Below are 16380 nucleotides of genomic sequence, written 5' to 3'. Positions count from 1 at the left end.
AAAATTGTCCGGTCTGATAAAGGGCGGAGTACATATATGGTGATTTACAAGACTTCTTTACTGATATTGGTCTTATCCACCATCTTGCTTGTGTTGATACACCCCAACAGAATGGGGTAGCTGAGAGGAAAAATCGTCATTTATTATAAGTGGGTAGAAGTCTTTTATTTAGTATGCATGTTCCTAAAACTTTTTGGTCTGAAGTCGTACTTATTGCGGCTTTCCTAATCAATCGCGTGCCTACCAAAATTCTTGGGTCTCAAAACCCAATTGCACTCTTATCTCCTCAATATTCTACTTTCCCTCTTCCTCCTAAGGTGTTTGGTTGTGTTTGTTATGTGCATGTTAACAGATCCTCCCACACCAAACTTTATCCTAAGGCTCTAAAATGCCTCTTCCTTGGGTATTCTTCCACCACCAAAGGCTACAAGTGTTATCACCCTCCATCTCGTAGGCAATTTCTTTCCAAAGATGTCACCTTTATTGAGTTTACCCCTTACTTTGCATCTCATCAGCTTCCTCTTTAGGGGGAGAATGGAAATGAAAGAGAAAAGTCTATTGATGCCATTCCATTTCTTACCCCATTGCCTCTTACTCCTTTTTCCTTCAATATTGGTAAACATAAAGAGGTGGATGATGTTCCTACTGTGGATGAACCTTGTATAGAGAAGGGCCCTTATATTGTGTACACAAGAAGGGCAAAGAAGACTTGCCAAGAGTCCTATTTAGATCCATATCCTGAGCTTCCCCTTCCTCAACTAGGTAACATCTTCTCTCCTCATTTGGAGTTGGATCTCCCTATTGCTATTCATAAAGGCAAGAGAGCTTGTAGTAATCCTATAACCCAGTTTGTTTCCTATGATGCTCTCTCTCCTACAGGTGTTGCTTTTACAACTGCTCTTTCTTATGCTTCTATACCCAAAATAGTTAATGAGGCTATGTTAGACCCTAAGTGGAAACAAGCCTTATCAGAGGAAATGATGGCACTTGAGAAGAATTGTACCTCGAAACTGGTTGACCTTCCCAGGGGGAGAATTCCAGTTGGATGCAGATGGGTCTATACAATCAAGTACTGATCAGATGGTGCTATTGAGAGGTACAAGGCAAGAGGGTACAGTCAGGTGTATAACATTGATTACTAGGTGACCTTTGCTCCTGTGCCAAACATAACTCAATAAAGGTTCTTTTGTCTGTGGCGGCAAATAGAGATTGGCCCTTATATCAATTGGATGTGAAGAATGCCTTCCTCTATGGCGACTTGGAGGAGGAAGTGTATATGCAGTTCCCTCATGACTTCAAGTTTTCGGGAGACGATGGGAAGGTGTGTCTCCTCAAGAAAGCACTTTATGGTCTGAAGCAGTCACAAAGGCTTGGTTTGAGAGGTTTAGACATGACATTCTAAAAAATGGATAATCCTAGAGTCAAGTAGATCACACATTATTTACTCGAGAGGTAATGGCACCATCACAGCACTGGTAGTGTATGTTGATAATATTGTGGTGACTGGAGATGATAATGAGGAGATAACTAGGCTAAAAGCTTATTTGGCTAAACAGTTTGAGATCAAGGATCTAGGACACTTGAAATATTTCTTGGGTATTGAAGTGTCAAGATCTAAAAAGGAAATCAATGTATATGCCAGAGAAAATTTGTTCTAGATCTGTTGAAGGAAACAAGAATGATGGGATGTAAACCAACAAGTTCTCCTATTGAGCAAAATCATAAGCTAGAAGAGGATTGTGGCCATTCCCTTATTGATGCAGGGAAATACCAGAGGCTAGTGGGAAAACTGATTTATCTGTCTCTAACTCGCCCAGACATTTCTTATGCAGTGGGAGTTATGAGCCAGTCTATGCATACACCCAACAGTGGGCACTTGGATATTGTGTACCATATCCTCAGATACTAGAAGTCCTCTCTTGGGAAAGGGCTTTTATATGCCAAGCATAATCACTTGAGGATTGAAGGCTACTCCGATGCTGATTGGGCTGGATCCATTTTTTATAGGAGATCTACATCTGGTTATTGCACATTTGTGGGGGGGTAACTTGGTTACATGGAGAAGAAACAGCCGGTTGTAGCTAGATCCAATACAGAGGCTGAGTACAGAGCAATGGCTCATGCTGTTTGTGAGATCACTCGGCTACGTCAGTTGGTTCTCGCATTGGGGTATGATACTGAAGGACCTATGAGACTCTACTGTGACAACAAAACAGAAATCAGCATTGCTCACAACCCAGTACAACATGATAGAACAAAGCACATTGAAGTAGACCGGCATTTCATCAAGGAGAAGATCGATTCCAGTAATATTTGCATACCCTTTGTGAGGGCAGGTGATCAATTGGTGGATATCTTCAACAAAGGGCTCATTCCTCACCAGTTCAATACCCTCTTATGTAAGCTAGGAATGCATGACATTTATTCTCCAACTTGAGGGGGAGTGTTAGAATATGTGTATTAGGGGTACATTCGGAACTGTTTTATGTTAAGTTGTCTTTATATATAATTTCTCTTATTTCCCTTATTTCTCTTTCACCTCCCTAAGGGAGGAATATGTAATTCCCTAAAAGAATATTTGAATATAATTTGGGTGAGATGAGCAAGTGCTCATTCACGTTTTTGGCTCCCACCGAATCTCTTCTTTTTCTCATCTTCTCTCCTTCTTCCTTCCTCTCTTCCATCTTATTCCCTCATCTCTAACCTTGGTACTTCTTATTTCTAACTGAAATATGCTATGATTGGGTTCCTCCTCATTGCTTGGCATGCAAAATTTTTATTCACCATTCGGAGAACTGGTGCTCTCATCTCTGACTCCAGATCAAATGATGGTCATCCGCTCCACTGCTATTTCTCCCACTCCCTTTATTATACCCTCCACCACCGATGACCTTCCTTTTGACTGACCTTACACTCAACAGATCATCTCCCTCTACTATCCTCCTCGTAACTCTGCTACAATTACTCGCCACTCCAGTCGTGGCAAGAGGTGGAGTACGAAGTGCCGCCCTCACCAAAACCATCGTCAAACCTTTGTCACCCCTTTGGGAGTCACAACTTTTCTGCTGGTCCTTCGTTTAGACCATCAGTCTGTAGCCTCCGCCCTGCAAGTCACAACACTTTTGGCCCCTTATGGTCTCCGAGCCCTGGCCTTGTCGGCTCTTGCCAATCTTTGTCACCTTCCGCTGACTTAAACCTCCATTCTTCTAATTTCTTATCTTCCTTTCACTCCTCGTCCACCGATCATGATCTCCTGCCTTTTCGAGAAATCGAAGGAAGTGATCCTTACCCGTTGCCTTCCTAATGGTCAAACCCTATTTCTCTTCGAATTTCAGCCCTCCCTACCTCCAAAAATTCCTAACTTACCCTTTGAGCTTAACCCTGTTTCTAACCTAGCCCATCATGTTCCTCCTTTAATTCCTTGGCCCATCTCCATTCTCAGCCCACCTCCTCCCCACACCCGACCCAAGACTCCACACTCCACCCTCCACCCTTCCTTGGATACATCGACCCATCCCACTGACCCATCTTCTTGCAGGATCTCCCTCTTGGTCATTCTTCTATACCAATCCTAGCCCCTCTTTGTCTCATACCATCTCATGTACACCTCTCGCTCCCCTTGATCCTGTCTGGGCCCCATTGTCAGGTTCCTCTTCGCACAGATCGTCTTCTCCAGGCTCTAGCAGATTCATTCCAGCACTCTGTTTTCTCCAGCAACTTCATTTTCGTCTTCTATGCTAGTCAAGAGGCCAGTTAAAAATGAATATACTTACCTACCAAATACATGCATAAACTCACATTAAGTGACATGTAAATGAGCATGTACAGAAGAAGAGAAAGCAAGTGAAGGATTATGAAGGAAAAGAACAAGAAAATAGATAATGGATGGTACAGGATGAGTATTCTTCAGTTGTCATCTGTTAGCGAAGCACTTTGTGATCCCCCAGTGGAAGATGAAGATGATTGTGAGTAAGCATTAGCACCACTCTGAGATCCTGACAAAGAAAACAATCCATTGAAAGGCCATGAATGGGAACCCAAAACCTTCTCCCATTCCCATTTCCACCTTCACTTCCCTCTCCACCACTTCAATACCGTGGTCACTATTGCCACCGCCGCTTTCCACCTTGTTATCCCTATTATTCCAATATGCATCAGAATCAAGGTTGGATTCATCAGCTAACATCTAAAACCTACAAACCACGCAAGAACTATGAAGCTCCAGCCAAGGCAGAATACACCCATTATGAAATCTATGCTTACAAGGCATCTCCTTAGCTTCTGCCCCAATATCAAAATCCTCCAAGCAAACCAAACACTGAATGATCTCCTCAATTTTCACAGTAGGCAATGCTTCAACTGCCTCTTTCTTTGCTTGTGGGGTTCCATATCTATTGGGATCATTATCTGCCAAATGCTGCAGCAATAGATCCAAACCAGGTCCTATGAAGTAGTCACCCAAAGAAACGGGAGTGCTATGACTTCGGCTATCAGATTGGCTCAGGTCAACGGAGCCTTGCAGAATTACTGCCTGGTTGAAAGGATTAATTAAGATAACACGCTCATGATCTCTATCTCTTTCCCTACTGCTTTCTGAACTATAAGATTCGGATGAGATCCCAGCTTGAAGACTTTGAAGCAATTGGAGGATGGCAGTTGAGCTTCTCCTCCTCCTGAGGATGGATTCAAAGTCCCTCTCTGGTTCCAACTCTCCCTGTCGACTGTCATCTTCTTTCTCTCTTCTGAATCTTCGACGCCCACGCAGACCACTACACATCATTCCAAGCAAGATAGTAGCCCAAAGAGAGAATGCTCAGTCAGAACCCGGATCAGAATCGCTATCATGCTCTCTACTTCTGTCCATTTCTTTCACGAAACCGCTTTCGCAGAATGGGCATTTGATCTCAACTTCCACTATAGGGTTCACAATTTGAAAGCACATGTGACACCAATATCTTGTATCCAGAGCTTCCCCCATCTCTACCTCTCTCTCTCTTCCTCCGCAAAAATTTCTGCAGGTTCAAAGCCTATCGGAAAGTGTTGACAAGCTAAGAGCAACCTTTGCAATGGAGAAAAAAAACAGCAAGGGCTTGGACCTTGTTATGATTCTGTGGATTTGGTGAAAGAAAAGGAAATCGTAGGGAACAACAGCCAACCGCATCTTCCTTTCTTTGGACATACATGTATCCATGTCAATTAAAAAGGGAGAGGGGATTTACACCTTGGACTACCAGTTTCCCATTCATGCACCACTCCCCCCCCCCCCCCCAAAAAAAAAAAAGGCCACCACACATCATCCTATCAATAGTCTACAACAAAAAATGCACAACACATGGTTCAAAAACTCAGCGATATCCTCGCCAAAATCTCGGATATTTTGGTATCTTCTTTTCCACTGAAAAGAAATGACATATAAAATAAATATGTACATAATTTTGGTCATCTCAGTCATATTTCGACCATTTCGTTACAAAATTCGCTCTTTCGGCCCAAAAATGTATTATTTTGTCAAAATTTCGGGCTTCTCGGTCATTTTATTTCCCTCATTTTGCTAATTTCAGTCACTTCAATCATTAGCCCTTCAAAATGGCCAAGCGAAACACATGAAAAAAGTACATTGCTTCGGTTTTCGGTAGAAACACTAAAACAGCGAAACGAAACAAGTTGTTGAACCTTACAACAACATCCAATCAAATAAACGAAGGGGGAAAAAGAAACTTAAGAAGTGTCTCAGGAAAATACCCATACTCTAGTTTATACCATGGTTCGAAATCTCAGCGAAATTTTAGAATTTCGGCAGTTTTTTTTTTTTTTTGCCGAAATGAAATTAGGCACTAAATAAGAGTTGTACCAAATTTCAGTATTTCGGCCAAAATTTCGGTATCGTTTTGGTATCTCACCGAAACAATACATTCCAATGCTTATGAATACATAATTTTGTTGAGACAGAGTCAAAATTTTGACTTTATCTCACCTGTCTCGGTGGTTTCAATTCCATTTGCATATTTTAAAGGAAAAACACTCCAACAAGCCTCTAATTAGCCACATCATCACATGTTTTGACTTCTATTGGACTCCTACAAGAAGATCTACACATTCAAAGCTTAGGAAATGTAAAGTTCTTTCTCTAAAACCATTTTTTTTTAAATAGTACATAAATACATGGTAAAATTTTCAGAACAATTCGACGGTTGCTGCCAAACAAAGGTACAACTCTAAAACAATGTCGTGTTCTAATATTTTTGCATTTTTATGTTCTAAGCATGTTTATTAACCTTAAAATAAGCTACCCACCAAGTTTCAGGTCAAAATATGATCGTTTGACCACCGAAATAGTCAACCAGAAAAAAAAAATATACCATCTCGGAAAATCTCGCCAAAATTTTGGTATTTCGGTGTTTCTGAGTCCACTGAAATACCGAAACGAAATGAAATTTCGAACCTTGGTTTATACTGGTCAACCAAAGTAATCAATATATATTTCCTTGAAAATATGAGTAAAAGTTTCTTCACCACTAATTGACCTGCACTGTAACACAAGCAAAATTCATCAAACCTACTATGAAAAAAACCTGGCCAAACATTCACAGGCACAATAACAGTTGAATCATAAAATATAAACAAAAACCTAATGCTAAGTTTTCAAGTATATATACACAACACCATAGAAAGATGAAAAATATGGTATTATTTATAGTCAGCATTCACTTGCCTTGAAATAGAATTAACAAATTTCACATCGTTCTTACAAAGACAGAACCTATAAGGGATTTCCAGCACCTATTCCACAAGAGATCAATATTCTATAGCAATAATTCTTTCCCAAACTATGCATACAAATATAAAATAAGAATAGAAAAAAGATAACTTATTGGGAACAATGATAAGAAGTGGATGAACCAATATTTTAATGATGAAAGTGGATGATTAGTAAACCACTACTTCAATGAAGCAAATTTTTAACTGGAACTCCAAGGGAAAATTTTTTCTTATAAGGTTGAGGAAGGAATAAGTTACAAGAACAAACCTTATTAAGTGGATAATTAGCAAATCACTACTTCAATAAATCAAAAGGGTATAAGGAGGGAATGATAATGCAACTATTGTATGAAACCACTCACAGATGCAAGATTATGTAACCATCCGAGCCTCTTTTCTCCTTAAAAAAAAAAGATCAAACCCTAGTTTGGAATCGAGTTCTTACTTGGCGTTGCAAATAAGCTTCTGTTACTTCCTTGGATCTGCAAGAGATCTCCTATTTTAACTAAAATCAAGAATTCTCCAAACTGAGAACCCTGCAGCCTTATTTGACTCTGGTTTGAGACTGGTTCAGCCCAAGGGGTTCACGGGTCACCATCAATAAATACCTTGTTCCCATTAGCTGTCTAATCCCAACCCTTCGCCACCACCCCAACTCTCACTTAGCTCTAGCCCAAATCCCCATCAAATCCTCTACATTGGCCTGCCTAGCCCACCCCCAACCTCACTAACCTCTTCAAATCCAACCTTCCAAGTTTAAATGTGGACCCCCTAATCCTTCCCCTTATTCTTCTGCTTTTCTTTCCTCCGCCACTAATCTCGATCCTGGATTAGAATATGCCACCCAAATCAGCATCCATCTCTTAAACCATCCCCACCATCTTCCCGTTGTCCCCCTTCATGTCTACCATTAGCGTGACTCTAACTCCCTCCCTACCCCAAGAAGCAGCCTTACGAAGTCTATACTTTGCCTAGTAATGAGAAAATTTTGCCTCTTAGTATAAAAACTTGTAGTCATGTTCTCCATCAGCTCATCTTGTTATGAATTGCTAAGCGTCTGGGTTACATGCTTTCTTGAGGTTGGAGATGGTTTCAGGCTTTCCCCTTTTGTTTTTAATGTGTTGTCTCCAGTTAGGGCTTGGTTTTTTCTCTATCTCTTTCTCTCTTTCTTGTTTCTCTCTCTCCCAGTGCCTCCTTCCATCTGCGCCACACTCCATCTCTCTTCTTCTGCTTCTCTCTTATGATGGGAGCTTCTTAAACCACCAAGAGGGTTTCTAGCCTCCATCCATCCTTCCCCTGGGCTCTAAGACTCTCTTCTACAATGATCTGAGAGACCCATACTGTAATACCCTACTTCTTAAACCCGGTCTGATTACACGGTTGACCCGGTTTAACCATGCAGGACTTGAACCGGAGAGAGTTAAGGTGGGCTCCTTATGGACCATGATGACAAGGGTGACCTTAAACACCAGCTGGCCCGACAAGTCCGAGCTAGTGCCAGAAGAGACGGGGGTAACCAAGCCATGTACATGCACCTATCACAAGGCCATGTACGGATAAAGCAGGTATGTAGCCGTATATTAAGGCGCATACGTATATTACATCGTATGCCAAGAGTGAGATTCGTGCCGAGGGCCGAATTCTGTCAAAATCCTACTTGTTGGCCAAGTTTTGACCCTCAGGTGGGCGGACACAGGTGGGCGCATCCACCCACCTGAGTGACCCACCTATGTGATTACTTAGTTATTTTAGGAAGTATAAATAGCATTTATGTTTTCTTGTTTTCTTTTCTCATTTATGACACTCGGACGTTGGTGAGAAGAGTAAAGAGGAGAGAGAAAAGAAGGGAAAGAAGAGAAGGGAAGGAAGAGGAAGAAGAGATGGATTTCAGCGGCGCCGAGGCCTGATCTTCCCATTCCGACATGGGAAGAGTGATCTCCATTACTAGAGCTACGTTTAGAGGTGAGCAAAGTCTAGGTTCCTTAAACTTTCACCATACCCAAGTACAAGTAAAACCCTTGATTTGGGTAGGGTTTCTTTAGGTCTTGCAAATCCCCTTTGAGATGATGAACCTAAGGTTTAATAGATGATCTATGTGTTGAGTTTGAAGGATTTGAAGAAGTGTTTACGAGGTTGGAGAAGCATTGTTGATTTAAAATGATTTTGGGGTTTTGAAGGAGTTCTTGAGCAGAGAAGGTAAGACGGCTTTCCATTCCTTAAATCTAACCTAGATCTAGGTTAGAACCACCTTATAAGACCTTGAATGTGTGGAGAATGGGTTTGGAAGAGCCCCATTTGATTCCCCAAAGGTTGGGGAAGGTTTCAGGTGAAAATGGATTTTCCCGCCAAGACCGGTGGGCCATCTGGCCCGCCTGTGGGCACCCGCCTAAGAGGGCAGGACCCTCGGGCCTAATCGACGAGCCGACCGGTAGGCCACCCTGCCCGTCGGTCTTAGCAGGACCCTCGGGCCCAACCAGCGGGTCAGACCGACAGGCCGACCGGTGGGCTGACCTACCCGCCGGTCAAGACCGGTGGGTCTGACTGGTGGGTCAGACAGGTGGGCTGTCCGACCCACCCGAGAGGCTCCTAACGTGATTTTTACATCCGATTGGACCCAAAACGGACGTGCGACCTTCGTTTAGGATTCTAAACATGATTTTGTCATTGGATCTTGTTAATTTTATTCCAAAGTGGCAAAATGCTAACCCCGCTCACTCATGATAGGTTCACCAAATCTTACGCTTCTCGCACCGGATCTCACCCGTACCGAGCGTTAGTCCTTGTACACTACAGGTAAGTGGGGAGAGGACGTTTGGCCTTATTTCAAAGCATTGTTTGGCATTCATTTAATTGTATCTAGACTAGCCATGTCATCATGAAAATGTTATGTAGATTAGCCATCCTCATATATTGTGCTATGTGTGTTGTGTTTATTTCTAAATGCCAAGTGATGATATGCTTATGTGATGAATGTTGACATCATTGTGTATGATGCATTAATAGACTAGACGCCGTAGTCGGCTTGGAAATGAGTGCATTGGTGGCCCGTGGTATGGGATACGGTGGCACTATACAATCGTACTATTGTCATATAGGAGCATGCGGTTTAGGATTATCATCTTCCCGTGCTACGACCCTTCCCAACAGGGGTTAAGGTGTTGGGTTACCATTTGGGGGGAAGCAGTGGTCGCGGTTGTCGGGTCACTGTGGCGGTTAGACATTACGCCCGACTGGTCATTAGGACAGTTGGCAACCCCGGTGGTATATTCAAGAGGGCCAATCGTACTGCTTTTAAATTGCTGGAGACAGCACCTTTAAATTTCTGTTATTTACTTTATGTTGAGAGCCGGTGGTTGGCATGTTTTACTTTTCCGAGTAGTCACGGTGGGCCTTCTCCGACAGCCCTATGGGCGTATCGCGGGATGGAGTTCGTGGCTCGTACCCGGAGTATACGCGCACTGTGGTTGTAGTAGCACTAAACCAAAGACTTAGTAATGTTGCTTAGGTGGATGTGATTAAAAATGTATTGCATAGCATATAGTGCATATGGTTGTGATTTGTTGTGTGGACTGCTGTGTGGTCCATCTTTCCACTTACTGAGCTAGTGAGCTCATCCCACGTGTGCACCTCTTTTAGATGATTTTACAGGTCATCCATCTGATGAGCATAGGGCAGGTCCCACAGTTGAGTTCCCTGAAGAGGATTGGTGGGCCCCTGAGGAGTTAGAGCACGGCACTGATTGCTCGTACGAGAGTTGTGCTGCGGGACCGCAGTTTTGATGCCGAGCTGAGCTCTACCTCTTGATACCGAGCTGAGCCTTGTTCTGATACCGAGCTGAGCTCTACCTTTTGATACCGGGCTAAGCTCTACCTTTTGATACCGAGCTGAGCCCTACTTCTAATACCGAGCTGAGCTGACTCTCTGATTTTTTATGATTCCTTTTGTGTACTTGATATGTGAATTGTGCTCTTATTGTGTAAATATCATGCCTTCGGGCTCACATGTACTTAACTATTGTATTACAATTCGGGTATCAAGTATTACGGGAATATTCACAGGTAAACCAAGTCTTCCGCTGAACTGATGAGCACTTTCTTAGTTGTGTGTATGCTGTGGTGGAATATTGTATCAGATGATCCTGGCAGGTTTGGGTTAACCGGTGTTAACCCGGTCACTGGCCCGGTTCTGTGTGAACGGGGTGTGACACATACACTTTTTCATCATTTTTTCAAGGTTTTTTCCTTGAATTTGTTTTTCCATTGCCAAGATGTTTTTCCCCTGCTCGATGCTCTGATCATCTTGATGTTTGTTGTGATTGTTGTTGCTTATCCTTGTAGTGGTATGTACTGACCAATTTTTCGTTTGAGGTCTCTGTTTTAGAGTTATCCCTAAAATCGATTTCTCAATATTTTTTCCTTTATCGATTTTTGGTTTTCTAGCCCTTTTCTGGTTTTTTTATGCTTTTGTATCTCCAACTAGTGTCTTCTACTTACATAGCGCCCTTTAGTAGCAACCATGTCTACTAGCTCATTTGCTTATATTAGCGAAGACATCACGGCTCTTCCTATCTTTCCTCCTTGTGGTATCAAGCTTGATGGCACTAACTACCTACGTGGTCACTCTCGGTTTGCATCTCCATCAAGTCCCGTGGCTATTACGGGTACCTCACTGGAACCTCAAAGCATCCGACCATCTGTCCTGAGATTGACAAGCAGGAGTGTGCCAACAATCTGGTTATGGCCTTCCTTATCAACTCCGCATTGCCACAGTTTTCACGTGACCATCTCCTCCTTGATTCCGCTACAAAGATCTAGAAGTCTGTCCAGGTAACTATTCCCAAGCAGAAAATGATGCTCAGGTCTTTGAACTTAGCCAGAAGGTTTGTAACCTGAGGCAAAATGGGATCAATCTATCACAGTACTACTATGAGTTGCAGACACAATGGACTAAGTTGGACTTCTATGAGGAGCATACCCCTTCCACACCTGTAGATGTCACCAGTTTTCAGAAGCGAGAGGACAAGATCTGGGTCTATGAATTTCTGACAGATCTGAATGTGGAGTTTGATCAATTGCGGTCTCAGGTTTTGAGTCGTGACTCCTTTCCTACCTTGGATCAAGCCTATGTTGTGATCCAACTAGGTTCCTATTAGGACGGATAAATTTTCCTTGTATGCCCATGAAAAACACAAGTTGAACATTAAATCAAGCTCAACAATAATGTCTGAGGTGATCTCATAATGGTTCATAAAGAAGCACCAGAATTACACTGGGATTGCTGAAGAAGCCAAAAATTTTGCACGATCAGATCAAGAAAGAAAAAATTCAAATGGCTGACAATGAGGAATTCCAAGAATCCACTTGGACCATAAGGAGCATTTCACTGAGGGTATCACTTCCTTTATGTAAAACCTCATCAGGCAACATAGGTATTATAGTCGTTAGAGAGAAAATGAAATGATTAAAATATATCATATACAGGTAATAAGTTGCTACAGGATCTGATACTAAATAAGAAGCAATGGTATGTTTAACAACAACAAAACCCTCAAATATCAAGATTTTTTGCAGCCGTTACATAGGATGCCCAAAGCAGTTGCTACTTTTGGATCATCTACAATATCGGATATATATGTTTCTCTACTTCCTCTTAAGAAAATCTTTGACTTAGTTTCCTTTTATCCACCACCCATTACTCCCCCTCCTCCTCCACCCCCTCCTTCCTCACCTCCTTCCCCCTCTCCTCTTCCTTACCCTTCCTCTAACCATTCTTGCTACCAATCCTTGGACTTTTAGCTTCAAACCTTCGGCTTCTACCTCCGGAGAAGACCTTTCCCTTCACTTTGTTCCCCCCTCCCTTCTGGGAGACAAGAAGATCAGATGATTTCTGGCTACTTCGTTCTTCTCCGAAATCTCTCAATGGAGTTACTGCGTTGTGTTGGTCGTTTTTTGAGTAGCCTCCCTTCCCCTCAAAAGCAATGGAAACCTCAAGGTCAAATGGAGACTTTCTACTCGACAATGGAGTTTTTCTTTTTAATTTCACTATAGAACAAGATATGCAAAAAGCCATATAAAGAGGCCCCTGGTATGTCGGAAACAACCCAGTTTTCCTCCACAAATGGAGTCGTTACATGCAGCTTCACAAAATTGATTACTGCTTTATTCCTCTCTGGACCACCCTTCCAAATATCCCTCTCCATCTAGTGTGAGAAGGGCCTTAGCATCATCGGCTCCATCATAAGAAAACCTCTATTTACTGACATCCGAACCAGGAGAATGCAACAGCTTTCATATGCTCGAATCTTTTGCTGAACCACTACTTTCATCATTAGTATCAACGTCTTTGCCTTTGCTTTGTCCATTTTGAAGGTAAGAAATAATCTCATCAACTGAGAGACCTTTTCTTAACATTTCCTCTAGCTTCTGCCAGATGATGGGAGAAGATTGTCATCATGGTCACTAAGCATTTGAGTGTTCAAATGAAGATGTCGGAGCACTGGAAGGGTATTAGAGATTAGAGAGTCCATAAACAATGATAAAGATTATAGCAAGGAGAAATATTAAAACCAAACTGATCTTTAGAGTCCATAAACATTGTCAATTATATTTATGGAATGATCATACTTATTTCTTCTTGTCTGTTTTGACGGGAGTGTTATCCTCTTATATTACCTGGCTCATTGGTTTTTTATTTTGGGTTTGGGATTTGTAGTAAGAATGCCTTTGCATGAACTTGGCTGGCTTGAGTGAGGTTTATATATCTATATTTAGAATCAGATTTATCTTGGTTAGCTTCACTAGACGGCGGACCTCAGCGTAATGGTAAGGTTGCTTCATTGTGACCTGGGGGTCGTCGGTTCAAGTTGAGTGGAAGTTCCGGATTTGAAGAGTGGACAAACTGGAACACTTTGGCCAACAAACTCAATGAGAAAGCTTGCCTAATCTTAAAACATCCAAACAGATTTTAGAAATCTATTGAGCGTTGAACAATAAAATGGCATTTTCATTTTCAAGTACAAACCTAAAATAATAAAAATAGTGTCATTAGTTCATAGAGATATCATAAACAACTCAAACATCCAATGTAGAATTAACAATAGAATCGTTCAGCTAACATAAACAAGGCGAAATCCATCGAATCGATCTACATCATATTCGTTTTCTAGTTGGATCCAAGGTGCTATTTTGGCTAAGCCTTGGGCTATCAAGTTATAAGTCTTTGGTCAAAGTCTAATTCACATGTACAATCTTGTATATACAATTTTGTAAACAGTTGATTAAGTAATCCCTTCAGGCCTACAATATTTATCAATATACCCTTTCAATCCCTAGAAGGCCAATATTAATATTTAAATCCCTTCAATTACAGTACCTTCAACCTATTTGCCAAACCCAATCGTCTGAATAACAAGAATATTTAACTAATTTCTCACCCAAATTCTGTCCCCCATGTATTTCTAACTAGGTTTAGGATTATTCTGTGTTCACATTTGGGAACCTTATATTCACAGCTCTGGCAAATCAAAGTGAAAAATCCTATAATCACTCTAGTCATCTGACATCATCCAACAAGTAGTAACTGAGAGGAAATACCAAGCCACTAATCTTTGAAACATCTTGGTGGAGATAAAAACATTCAAAAACTTATTATATAGGAGTATTGACGCCATATACCCCAAATCTTGATTAAACAAAGAATTCGATCCACTAGGAAAAAAAAATGAAATCTACCATACAAGCAACAAAAGGATTTTAACTGTCAAATTCTGCTTCAACCACTACAAAAGAAATACCTAATTCTCACCAAAATCCTGTTTCACATCCCTCAAATGAGATCCAAGATTTGCACCTCAAATACAAAATCTAATCATTAATTGAAATATAAAGTACGCAGATAGCCTAAAAAAATCTGTAGTTTATGACAATACCAACTAATTCTTGCTACAAAAACCTCTCATTCCCATTCAATTTCCTTTATGAAATAAGTTCAAGAGGTGCCTACCTACTCTTTGAGAATTTATATATACCATGAATACAAATATAATCAACATTCCTCTAACTCCAAATTTGAAGAGGTGTATTGAGTAGGCAAAAAGAAAATGTGGATTTATGCAAAAGAAAGTCATTATGTGCAACTCTCAATCCAAATAAATGCAATCATTTCTCATTCTTATTGCTACAACTCGCAATCCAAACAAATGCAGGAAGAAGACACACAAAATAGAAGTGATTCCAAGGGTCCAAGAATTTTCACTTCTGGACTTCCAATTGATAACCAGGTCATGATCTAAACATTTTAGTGAATTATGAATTTTCCATCTGACAGTTGCTTAAATGAATTCACCAAGCTTTGACCTCTACCTGATGATTCAACGTTACACAAGACATATGAAGAGCTATTAAAACCACTGCCACATAAAAGGGGAAGCTAAAAAATCTTTCAGATTTATCACAAACGCCATAATATATCACAAGCACAACAACAACAACAACAATTCAGCCTATTCCCAAGTAAAAGGATCCATATCAAAAGGAAACAAATATCAAACCCATATAAGGAATCATAATCCCATCTGCCAATTATCAGATAACCATCTTGGTTGATCCTCAATACTTTTTTAAGTCAGGAAAGGAGGAAGAGCTGAATTGTAAGATAATTTTTTTAGAAAATAGCAACTCCTCGGAGGGGAGTTCTGAGATCTATAGCTTGATCAACACTTACCAGGAATACAAATCAAAGGATTAACAAATAAATGAGAAGTAGAAAAAGTATTATTCACTAAGTGAACTTAAGCAATCAAGAGAAATTCCAAGAGCTCAACATATTAAAAACCCAATATCTCATATAATCAGAAAATTCTAGTAAAATCAGGGTTAGGCTGGGCCAAGCCATACTCAGCCTGAGGCCTCAACCTGGGCCTGGCCCGGCCCGGCCCTGACTCAAGGTCATAAATTCTCAACCCTAACCCGTCCTCAGAGCCAGGGTATCTCAACCCATATCTTTTTTAGGCTCAGGGCGGGCTTGGCCACCAAGGCCAAATTTGCACCAATCAATAAAACCTAATGTTCATTCTAAGCATTGGAGGGTCAACATCATTCGTCGCCCAATAAGGCATGTGAAAAATAGAAATAATCAAAACATCACCCTTGATGCCACGGTAAAAGGGTTTTTATACAAAGCAAGGTACATGGGGGAGGCTCAAGTCAACAAGCCTAAATAAAGCCAATGAATAGCCATGTACTAAGTCAACATGTAAAGTTGCATGCATCAGGGCGGGCTTGGGCAACCAAGGCAAAATTTTCATCAATCAATAAACCCAATGTTCATTCAAAGCAGTGAAGGTTCAACATCATTCGTCGCCAAATGAGGAATGTCCAAAAAAAAAAAAAATCAGCCTTGATGCCATGGTAAAAGGGTTTTTATACAAAACAAGGTATATGGGGGAGGGTCAAGTCAACAAGTCAATAAATCAAGCCAATGAATAGATGTATACTAAGCTCGACATGTAAAGAAACACGTAAAGTGCATGTATACAATGCGCCTAACATCCACATATGCCAATGAGCAATATGCAATAAACTAGAAACATATACACAAGAAAAAAGTGAAGATCATGGTATA

At 41.1% G+C, this 16380-nt stretch overlaps 1 long non-coding RNA gene and 1 pseudogene across 13 annotated transcripts in view; both read right to left on the bottom strand.

Moving 5' to 3' along the window:
- The window catches only part of LOC122068868, a 102575-nt gene that overhangs the window by 74558 nt on the left and 11637 nt on the right, over nt 1–16380 (bottom strand). For 10 of the 13 annotated variants that reach the window (XR_006137271.1, XR_006137274.1, XR_006137272.1 and 7 more), the window contains one exon: nt 6285–6529. The exons of 1 other annotated variant lie outside the window; for it this stretch is intronic. This is a non-coding gene — a long non-coding RNA (uncharacterized LOC122068868). Of the gene's footprint in view, nt 1–6284; nt 6530–16380 lie in introns of those variants that run through there. 2 more of the 13 variants (XR_006137268.1, XR_006137270.1) reach the window with 1 other exon arrangement.
- Nucleotides 3582–5150, bottom strand: LOC122068867 (annotated as a pseudogene).

Source organism: Macadamia integrifolia, unplaced genomic scaffold, assembly GCF_013358625.1.
Source record: "Macadamia integrifolia cultivar HAES 741 unplaced genomic scaffold, SCU_Mint_v3 scaffold472, whole genome shotgun sequence".
Classification (NCBI taxonomy): Eukaryota; Viridiplantae; Streptophyta; class Magnoliopsida; order Proteales; family Proteaceae; genus Macadamia; species Macadamia integrifolia.
This window is presented reverse-complemented; position numbering and strand designations above follow the sequence as displayed.